The sequence below is a fragment of the Tupaia chinensis genome, unplaced genomic scaffold (assembly GCF_000334495.1).
Source record: "Tupaia chinensis unplaced genomic scaffold, TupChi_1.0 Scaffold143886_1, whole genome shotgun sequence".
NCBI classification, from domain to species: domain Eukaryota; kingdom Metazoa; phylum Chordata; class Mammalia; order Scandentia; family Tupaiidae; genus Tupaia; species Tupaia belangeri.
The window spans coordinates 1,626,797-1,637,439 of record NW_006203737.1 but is presented as its reverse complement, the minus strand read 5'-3'; the positions used below and the strand labels follow the sequence as shown (position 1 = coordinate 1,637,439).

At 36.9% G+C, this 10,643-nt stretch overlaps 1 pseudogene; it reads left to right on the top strand.

Moving 5' to 3' along the window:
* The first annotated feature begins 5,311 nt into the window (after positions 1 to 5,311).
* Positions 5,312 to 10,643, top strand: part of LOC102484888 (pre-mRNA-splicing factor CWC22 homolog) — a 19,793-nt pseudogene continuing 14,461 nt past the window's right edge.

Genomic DNA, 10,643 nt, shown 5'->3' with positions numbered 1-10,643 from the left:
AGATATACTTCCTACTTGAACTAGAAGATATAATACAGTAAAGATGTCAGTTCTCCACAATTGGCTTAAAGATTCAATGCAATACCAATCTGTATCCCAGAAATTCTGTTGTTGTTTGTTTGGGTTCTGACATTGACAAGCTAATTTTAAATGTATGTGAATGAGCCAGGTCTTAGAATAGCTAATTTATTACTGAGGACTAACACTCTATAATTATCATAAATGGAAAATAAGACTTTTGGCCTTAGCACTCAAATAGATAAGTTAACTAAAATAATAAAATAGATATCCTAGTGATAGATCCACCATGAATGGACATAGCTTATGGAAATCCTGTCATTAAGATCAGTGGAAAAGAGAGTCAGTAGGTGGTGTGGTGGTTAAGGCACTGGACTCCCACATAGCTGACTATTCCTTGACCTGGCAACTTGCTTTCTTGCTTTCCCTCTCTCTCTCTCTGTTGATCACATGTGCCCTATAGCAAGTTAAAGATAATAATAAATAGAAGTATGTAAATGATTCTTTTAAAAAAGATCAGTAGAAAAGAAAAATAGAGTTCACAAAAAGGTAATTGGGACCATTAGTAAAGCATGTGGAAAAAAATTAATTGGACCTCCAACTCACACGATATGCTAAAATTAATTCTAAATTATACGACATTCATAATTATAAACTATAACACATTCATAACTCTATGTTATAAAACAACTTAAAATTGTAGAAGGGGCCGGCAGGTAATGTCATGGTTAAGGCCCTGGACTCCTATGTGGTTTAACATAGTTCGAGTCCTAGACCCAGGGGCTTAAAACTCATGCCAGGCCCATATGCATGTGTGCCCAAGATCCGAAGAGGAGAATGGAGAAAGGATTGTGGAATGACCATCCCCCGCTGGGGGGTGATTTATCGCTTCCTGTCTCTCTCTGTCTTTTCCATGGGTGCACACACCCTACAGCAAAAATCTGTCCAAAAAACAAACAAACAAAAAAAACAGAGAAGAGTATTGTTATTACCATGTGGTAAGAAAAGATTTCTTTAGTATGGCACAAAATTTTCAAATAATAAGGCAAAAAGACTAATAAATTCAAGCACATTAATTTAAAGCTATTCATTTAAATTATAAGGGGAGAAAAAAGACAAGGCACAAAATGGAATAAGATATCTGAGATTTTATATATATACATATACAACAAAAGACTGATGTCCAAAATATAATGCAGATTCCAAAAATTCATGGAAAAAAATTGAATTAAAACACTTTATTTTGGTGACAAAATTTCGGAAATCCATAAGTAGCTTTTTTTTTTGAGAGGTTTTTGCTATAGGGTGCGTGCGCTCACCAGACAGACAGAGACATAGAGACAGAAAGTGAGAAATCAACCCCCAGGGGGGATGGCCACGCCGCAATTCCTTCTCCGTTCTCTCGGGATCTTGGGCATGCATGCACACGCTCCCGGCGTGATTTTTAAGCCACCGGGTCCAGGACGAGAACCGTGGTCGACTACGTGGGAGTCCAGTGACATAGCCATTACGGTAACTGCTGGTCCCAGTAGTTTTTTCATAATACATATTTCCATGAACTTTTCGAAGGCACCCCTCCCCCCGTACTCCCACTGTTGTGTATATAAAGAATTCCTTTGAATTAAGCCAGACAAACCAAAGAGGAAAAAGAAATGAACAAAAGACTTTTACAGGCATCTTATGGAAGAGGAAACCTAAATGGCCAATAATCATAAAAGATGCTCAGTTTCAGCATTCATCAGAGGATTGCTAAATATAAATATAATAATATTTCATACTGTCCTGATTGACAAAATTAAGAAATCTGTTACTAACAAATGCTACCAAATAAAAGGTCAAGGGGAACTAAAATACTGCTGTGGGGGTGTTGCTATGGTCTGAATATTTGTGTTCCTCCCAAATCCATTATGTTGAATCCTAATTTTCATATAGTATTAAAATGTGAGGCCTTCAGATGTGATTAGGTCCCTAGTGCTCTTCTTTAACAAATGGGTCTAGTGCCTTTATCAAGTAAGATGAAGGGTATTTCTTAGCCACTTTGCCTTTCCAACATGTGAAGACACAGTCAGAAGGTCACCCTTGAAATGGAGAAGGAGCTTTGACCAGTCTGCTGGCACCTTGATCTTGGACTCTTCAGCCTCCAGAACTGTGGGCCGAAACTATAAATTAACCACATTAAATAGCAGACTGAATAGACTATATAACAGTTGTACAGTTCATACATATATTATACACATGTGTATAAATTGGCACAACATCATTGAAAACCTGTATAAGATGCCCATATCTTACAAGAAAACAATTCCCATCGTAGGAATATACCCTGGAATAGTTTTCGATAGTATAAAAAAGAATTGCTTATTTAATTTTATTTGTTATTATTTATTTTTAAATTTGACCAGAGAGAGACAGAAAGGAAAAGCAAGAAAGCAAGCCGCCAGTTCCAGGACTGAAATCACAGTTGGCCGTGTGGGAGTTCAGCACTTTAACTACTGTACCACCTGCTGGCCCCTAAAACTTTATTTTTATTTCTTCCAAGAGAGACAGGCATCCCCAAGAAGGAATTCACACCACTATTCACCTTCAGCTTTAGTCAGCCAGGATCACAGACATCTGCATACACCCAGCATATATAGGGAGGCCCCAGGATATGAAACTAGGACCTTTCTCAAGTGAGTTCTGTTGGGAACCCATGACTGCTGTGCCACCACCTGACCCTCATAGGTAGAACTTGAAGGTTATATGAATTTATATGGGGGGAAAAATTACTTCTTTATTTCTAGTAGTCACTAAATAAAATTTAGCATTTTCTTTATTTTGTGAATATAGACAACAAGCCACAGTACTATTAGAAGTACATGTGACTTTATCACCAAAGACATAGATATTTTCATCTCACATTATAATTATCAGAGATAACTGAGTATAAATATTCTTCACATTCATAACTACTTCAATATCAGGGAGATTATTAGTAGACCTACTCCCAGCTCTTGTTATTTAATGCATTAATAAAGAATGATATCTAATACTACATAACAAATTTATTGACATTTTTATAGCTGTGTTTCCATAAAATGTTTTCTTTTATAATCCTATGATTTGATTTTGTGCATTTAAAAACTAATTCTGAGATGAGGGACCAGCAGTTGGCATAACGGCTATGTTGCTGGATTCCCACGTAGCTGACCGCAGTTCGAGTCCTGGACCTGGTGGCTTAAACTCATGCCAGGCCCATGTGCATGCATGCCCAAGATCCCAAGAGGAAAAAGGAGGAGAAGAGATTATGGCGTGGCCATCCCCCCAGGGGGGTGATATCTCACTTTCTGTCTCTCTGTCTTTCTGGCAAGCACACGTGCCCTATAGCAAAAAACCTCTCAAAAAAGAAAAAAAAAAAGAAAAACTAATTCTGAGAACTAATTCAATAGGTTTACCAATACTTCCAAAGAGGTTAACATGGTTAATAACTCCACTTTAAAACAACCTTTAATTCAAAATGCACAAAGCAGAGCTATTTGGGACAGAAAAAAACCCACAAATGTCAATGACCCAAATACCCCTCACTAGTAGAATGGATAAATGCATTACAGTGTATATCACACTGCATGTGAGTATTTTGGTGTGGTGAAAATGAATGCTTTATAGTTACACACAGCAATGTGGATAAATCTCAGGTAAGTGAAAAATGGAAGTTGTGGGAGATTGTAGAGTGTATGAGACTATGCGAAAAAAGTAGAAAAACAGTAAAACTTAAACAATGCACTATTCAGAGTGACAAGCATGTGGTGAAACTATAAATAGATGAAAGTGAATGAATAAACACAAAATTGAGATTAGTGAGGTAGCCCAGATTCAGGAAGAAAAACATAACATCAGAGAAGAAACTTCACAGGCAATGCTTTTTCTTTACCTGGGTGATAGGCACGTAGGTGAAAATCTTAGTTAGCTTGGGCAGCTGGGACACAATATCATGGCTAATGTCTTTTGAAAAAAAGGATTAGGGGACACTTTGTGGAACAACAGTAAAATGCAATGCTCTGCAAGACTGGTACACATGGGAAGGTTCCAGGTTTTTGTCCAAAATCCACCCTAAACACATTTGGCATGCACCCCCATGATCCAGTAGTGGCCGAAACTGGAGGTGAATCATGGTATCAAGACCCTGGTGGGGGAACTTTATCTCTCTCTCACTCATGGAAGAAATGAGTAAACTTTAAAAAATAATAATGACATGGGGCCAGCAGGTGGCATGGTGGTTAAGGGGTTAAGGATGCTGGACTACCATATGGCCAACTACTATTTGAGTCCCGGATCTGAGAGCATGCGGCTTGCTTTCTCACTTTCTCATTCTCTCACTCTCTCTCACTCATGCTATCCTTCTCTGAACAAATTTCAAAATAAAAATAAGTAAATGGATAAATACAGTTAAATAACATAATTCTTTAAAGAAATAAAATAATAACGACAATGACAGCATTTTTATCTTGCAGTTCCAGACACTGGGGAGTATGAAATTAGAGTACCAGCATGGTCAGTTCTAGTGAGAGCCCTCCTCCAGGTAGCAGGCAGCAAGCTTCTCACTGTATCCTTACTGAGCAGAAAGAGTGAGAGAACTCTCTAGGGTCCCTTTTCCAAAGGCACTAATCACATTCATTAGGACTCCACCCTTGTGACCTAACCACCTTCCAAGGGTAATACCTCATAATATCATCATATTGTGTATTAGGATTTTGATATATTTATTACGGGGAGAGACAAACATTCAGTCCATACCTAATCAATGCACAATTCTTTATCATTTATGTACATCTCTTTGTTTTTTGTCTGCTCAATATTTACTAAAAGCAATTTTGAAATATATTTAATTCTTTCTGCTTTATGAAGAATGGGGTAAAGGAGGGACCAGCAGTTGGCATAATGGTTATGTCACTATATTCCCATGTAGTCGACTGCAGTTTGAGTCCTGGATTCAGTGGCTTAAACTCACGCCAGGTGTGTATGTGTGCATACCCAAGATCCCGAGAGAAGGAAGTGCGGCATGGCCAAACCCCTGGGGGGTGATTTCTCACTTTCTTTCTCTTTCTCTCTCTCTCTCTCTCTCTCTCTCTCTCTCTCTCTCTCTCTCTCTCTCTGAGAAGAATGGAGGAGAAGGGATTGCAGTGTGGCCATGCACCCTGGGGGTGGGAGGATCTCTCACTTTCCCTCTCACTGTCTCTCTCCTGCGAGCACACATACCCTACGGCAAAACCTCTTTAAAAAAAGAAAAAAAACAGAAAAGAATGGGGTGGAGGAGATGTATAGTAGAAATAGGCAGTCTTCTAAAGACGATGTTGTGGTTTGGGCTAAAGTTCACATATTGGACCAGCTTAGGAAAAAGTGGTTCCACTCAGGATACATCTTAGAAGCAGAACTTAGAGGTTGGTGTCAAGGAAAGATGAAAAGAAAGAAGTTCTAGATTTTGCCTGAGCAAATGGATAGAGGTAGAACTAATGACGGACAATGCAAGAAATGTGTTTAGAAGGGAAATGAACAGTTCTGTTTCAGACCTAAAATTGTGACAAGACTATAGACATCCCAGTAGAAATGACACTGGTCAGTTACTATTTACATATTTGCACAGACAGAAACATTATTGAGCCAGAAAAGAAACATGAGTTAATTTCCCACTCTAAATCTGAAAAAAGAAAAAAAAAATCCTGATGGTTTCTATTTTCCCCAAAGTTTATTTACTTATTTATTTTTAAATGCATTCAACCACTGTATATCATTACAGCTTGTAAAATGAATTTTCCCAGCATAAATACACTGTATATTAGTCCAGTTAAAGGTATTATCATATACATTATCATTAACAGATGATTTTCCATTTTTCTGTCCCTTAAATGTTTTGCTTATTTTTCCCCTTGATTCCCTTCCTCTGTTAATATCCATACTTTAGTGACTCTAGATGAGTCTGGGAATTGCCAGCACTGTTTAGTTCTTTCAGAGACATCTCTGCTTTTTCCACTAAACTGCCAAAACAGGGAATTCTTCCATTTGAAGTTTTTACTCACCTGAATTTTTTAAATTTTATTTTTTAATTATAAATTGACAAATTATATTCTGTATGTTTATGGGATACAAAGTAATGCCATGATTTATAACATGGAATAATTAAATAAAGAAGATTAAAATGTTCATCACTTCAAATAGTTATTTTTTAGGATGATAACATTTGAAATCTGAGAGTTTGAAATGTACAGTATGTTGTTATGTACTATATTCACCACCCTGTGCAGTATATCGTGTCTAACTGGGGCAATGTTTATTTCTTTTTCTTTCCTTCCTTCTGTCCTCCATTCCTTCCTCTTTCTTTCTGAGAGATATTCTCTCAACATGGTCTTACTCCATGATCCTCCCTAGTTCCACTACCCAGCCTTTCCCAGCCAACCAGAATCATGGGTGTAGAGGTTGACTGGGGAACTTAACTTTAATCTTCCATATGCCTTCCAGAATTGGAGAGAGTTACATTACCGCTGAGCTACCACAGCTGGGCCAAAGCTTTGTACCATTTGATCATCATCTCCCCATTCCCCCCATCGTCGCCCAATCTCCAGTCTTGGGTAGGCATGATTCTCTATGCTTCTTTGAGTTCAGTTATTTTTGTGAAGAGAAGGAAAATGCTTGTACACAGAGTGAATTTATTTTCTGCCTTTGTTCAGAATGCCTTTCTTCCCCTTCTCTGACCTCTGGTGCTGACCCACATTCTAGGCAGGTTACAGTAACTAATTTATAATGTATATTAGAATCACTCTTCAGGGTACAGTGAGCTTTTCCATACATTACTTCATTTATACCATCTAGCACTTCTTTGACATAGTTGGGAAGGGTGTTACTATACCCATTCTTAAATGGGGCATTCAAGACTCATAGTGGTAATGTGACATGCCTGAGGTCCTGTAATTATTTTAGTTATTTAAACTCAACATCTGCCAAGCTCCCTGTAATCTTGTATTTATTCTATATTTTATAGTGGTTTGTGTGTTGACAAAAAAAAATACCAGTTTTTTTCTGCAGGGTAATTGTACTCTAAGGCCATTTGCTGTAAATTTTTAAATTTGCATAATGAGATTATAAATTAGAATGTTTGCTCCAGGTAACAAAGTAACATCACCAACATTCCAATTAAAATTAAAGGGAGAGCTATTGATGATCAGAGGTTTTTTTTCTTATAATAATTTCAAAACACTTTTTATTACTCATTTGCTACTATAACACTCATGAACTGGCCATTGCAGATAACTATATTATTTAGAAAATGAAATGGAACCAGAGAAAGGTAAATCAACTAAAAAGAGATCTTCATGATTTTCAAACACTTAACATTTTTCTAAACTCTATGGTCATGTGTGAGTGAAATTTCCTTTGGGAAATTCCTCCATTACCTAAAAAACATGCTGCAACAAAAGTGTATTCTAGATGTTGTTTTATGCAAATGTTAATATACTTAATAAAAATACTTTTCTAAGTAAACTTTCAATATTGATAGATTCAGAACATTAGCATTGTCATGGGTTGAAATTCCCCTAATAATAGAATATATTTTAATGTACTTACTAACAAATTTTTATTTTCTTCAAGAAGCTTTTTTTTCTCCATGTTATAGTTGTTTTAAAGATAGTCTCATAAAGAAGGTTTTCATTAAAAAAGCTCCCTAAGTGGGTCCAGGGCCAGCAGGTAGTATAGTGGTTAAGGCAATGGACTCTCACATGGCTGACTGTGGTTTGAGTACCAGACCTGGTGACTTGCTCTCTCTCTCTCTCTCTCACTTTGTCTCTCTCTGGTGAGGGCACATGCCCTATAGCAAGTTAAAAATAATAATAACATTTTAAAAAGTTCCCTAAGTTCTTTCCAACCAATCCATGATGGCCTAAGTTTGTAATACTGTTTTGGGTGGTTATTTGGGGTAGAAATTATAGAGAACTTCTTTTTTTTTTGCCTTATTTTTGCCTTGAAACACTCCAGTGTTTTCATATTCAGGGGCCAGCAGATGTTGTCATGGTTATGTTGTTGGATTCCCATGTAGTCAATTGCAGTTTGAATCCCAGGCCCAGCAGCTCATATGCATGCATACTCAAAAATCTCGAGAGAATAGAGAAGGGATTGCAGTTGTGGCCATCCCCCAGGGGAGATGATTTCTTGCTTTCTGGCTGTCTTTCACTCTGATGAGTGCACATGCCCTGCAGCAAAAATCTCTCTTAAAAATTTTTTTTTCATATTCAGTGTGCATCACTTTTGTAACCAGAAAAAATAGACAAGAAAAGGTTATTTGAAATACTTTAAACTGTGATGTGTTCTGTCAAATATTTCAGGAAATATTTCATGTTATAATAGTCTTATGTAAAATAATACATTGAAAGTTATTATTAATAGATTTGGACCAAGTGGTGAAGTTGTGGTTAAAGTAGCTGGATCCCACAAGGCTAACTTTGCAGTTGAGTCCCAATCCCTGAAGCTTGAAAGACACATCAGGCACATAGGCACGCATGCCCAAAATCCTGAAATTGAATGGAGGAGAAGGGATTGTGGCATGGCCATCCTGCTGGGTGGTGATTTCTCACTTTCCCTCTCTCTCTCTTTTTTTTCTCTGACAAGTTCACGCACCCTATAGGAAAAAAAAAAAAACTTAAAAAAAAAAAGAAAAGAAAGTAAGTTACTAAATTTGAAGTAACCTAATTGCTATAATTCTATGTAAGTATTATGATTCATGGAATATGTGATGTGTTTTATGCTAATATAATCAGATAATCTTAGAAAAATTCAGGCCTGAGAATCCTTAATGATAAACTTTGAAACAAATGTACTCTTTAAAATGTATGAAAACAGATCCCATAAAGATTTTATGTGACATATTTCTGCCAGCTCTTTGGTTATTCTTTCATTTATCCTTACATTTAATAATTATAGGAAGGACTCACATACATAAAATATACCCTGGCACATATACACAAGAAAATTAATATTAAATATATTATTACTTCTACAATGTTGAACCTGGATTTTTTATCTTACTCTCCATTTAAGCATCTTTACATTAAGCTTCTTAAATCAATGTTTGATTCAAGCTACAGTATTTCAAAACTGACTACAAAATAGGGGCTAAAACTGGTCTTCAATGCAATTGAAGAGAATGGTGATTTGGGGAATTATTTCAATGCAGGTAGAAAAATTTGCAGTAGGGAATGAATACTGTGTTTTTTGGCAGGTGGGAAGCCTTAGAAAAGTAGTAGTTTTCCTGGTTGGGAAAATGTTTCAGATCTCAGGTTATATATGCGATTCCCCCCCTCCTTTTTATCCAAATGCTCATTGCTTTTCTAACATACTTGAGCTTTTAAAATTTGTTTGGATGCAGGATCAGCAGATAGCATAATGGTTACGTCTCAGGACTCTCACATGGTTGACCACAGTTCCAGTCCTGGACCGAATGGTTTAAAACTCACGCTGGGTTTGTGTGCATGCATGTTCAAAATCCCAAGAGGAGAATGAAGGAGAAGGGATTGTCACATGTCTATCTTCCCTTGGGAGTAATTTCTTACTTTCTATATCTTTGCTGCTCTCTGTCTCTCCAGTGATCACATGCACCCTATAGCAAAATTTTCTCTTAAAATTTTTGATTGGAGGCTCTGGTGCTCCTATGGGAGAGGAGAACAGATCTGTAAATTTGATTAAAAAAAAAACCATTATGGCAATTTTCTCTAAGCTACTTTGGGTAAACAACTATAAAGCAAAATTAGATATTAAATTGAGAGCCAACAAGGTGGTATAGTGGTTAAGGCAGCTGAATCCCATATAGCTGACTGCACAATTTACATTTTGCACCCAGCAGCTTCAAAAACATGCTGGGTGCATGTGCGTGTGTGTTCTAAATCCTGAGAGAATGAAAGAGAATGGATTGCAACATGGCCATTCCTCCTGAGATTGGGGCTTTCTTGCTTTCCCCCTCTCTGTCTTTCTCTCTCTCTGTGTTTCCAGAAAGCACACATACCCTATAGCATAAATAAATAAATACATTTTATCTACCTGTCTCATCTATTAAGCAGTTGATCCCGAAGTCAAAAGGTAATAATTATGTATAAAGCAAAGTACTATAGCTTGATGCGTACTAACAACTGTATAATGTGAAAACCACCATTCAATTAGAGCCTAAGTAGGGAATGTTGTTCTAGTAATCACCCATCAGTATTATAAATTTAAGACTGTGATGGACAGAATGGCCCAAATGGAAAAACAGTCACAGGTAAATCTTTCATCCAAACAAACAAACAAAAAAAATCCAATTCCTGTAATATGGTATCTTTGTCAAACAAAACAACTCAAATCAAGAGAAGATACTGGTTGAGGTCAGCAGGTTGCATAGTGGTTAAGGTGCTCAACTCCCACATGGCCAGAGTGATTCGAGTTCCAGACCTAGTGGCTTGCTTTCTTGTCCTCTCTCTCTCTCTTTCTCTCTCACGAGCACACATGCCCTATAGCAAATTGAAATATAATAATAATAAATAAAATTAAATAATGTTTTAAAAAAGAGAGAAGACATTGACAACTCTTAGCTTTTTGAAAAAAAAAAAAAAAAGGAATACTTCAAGGAC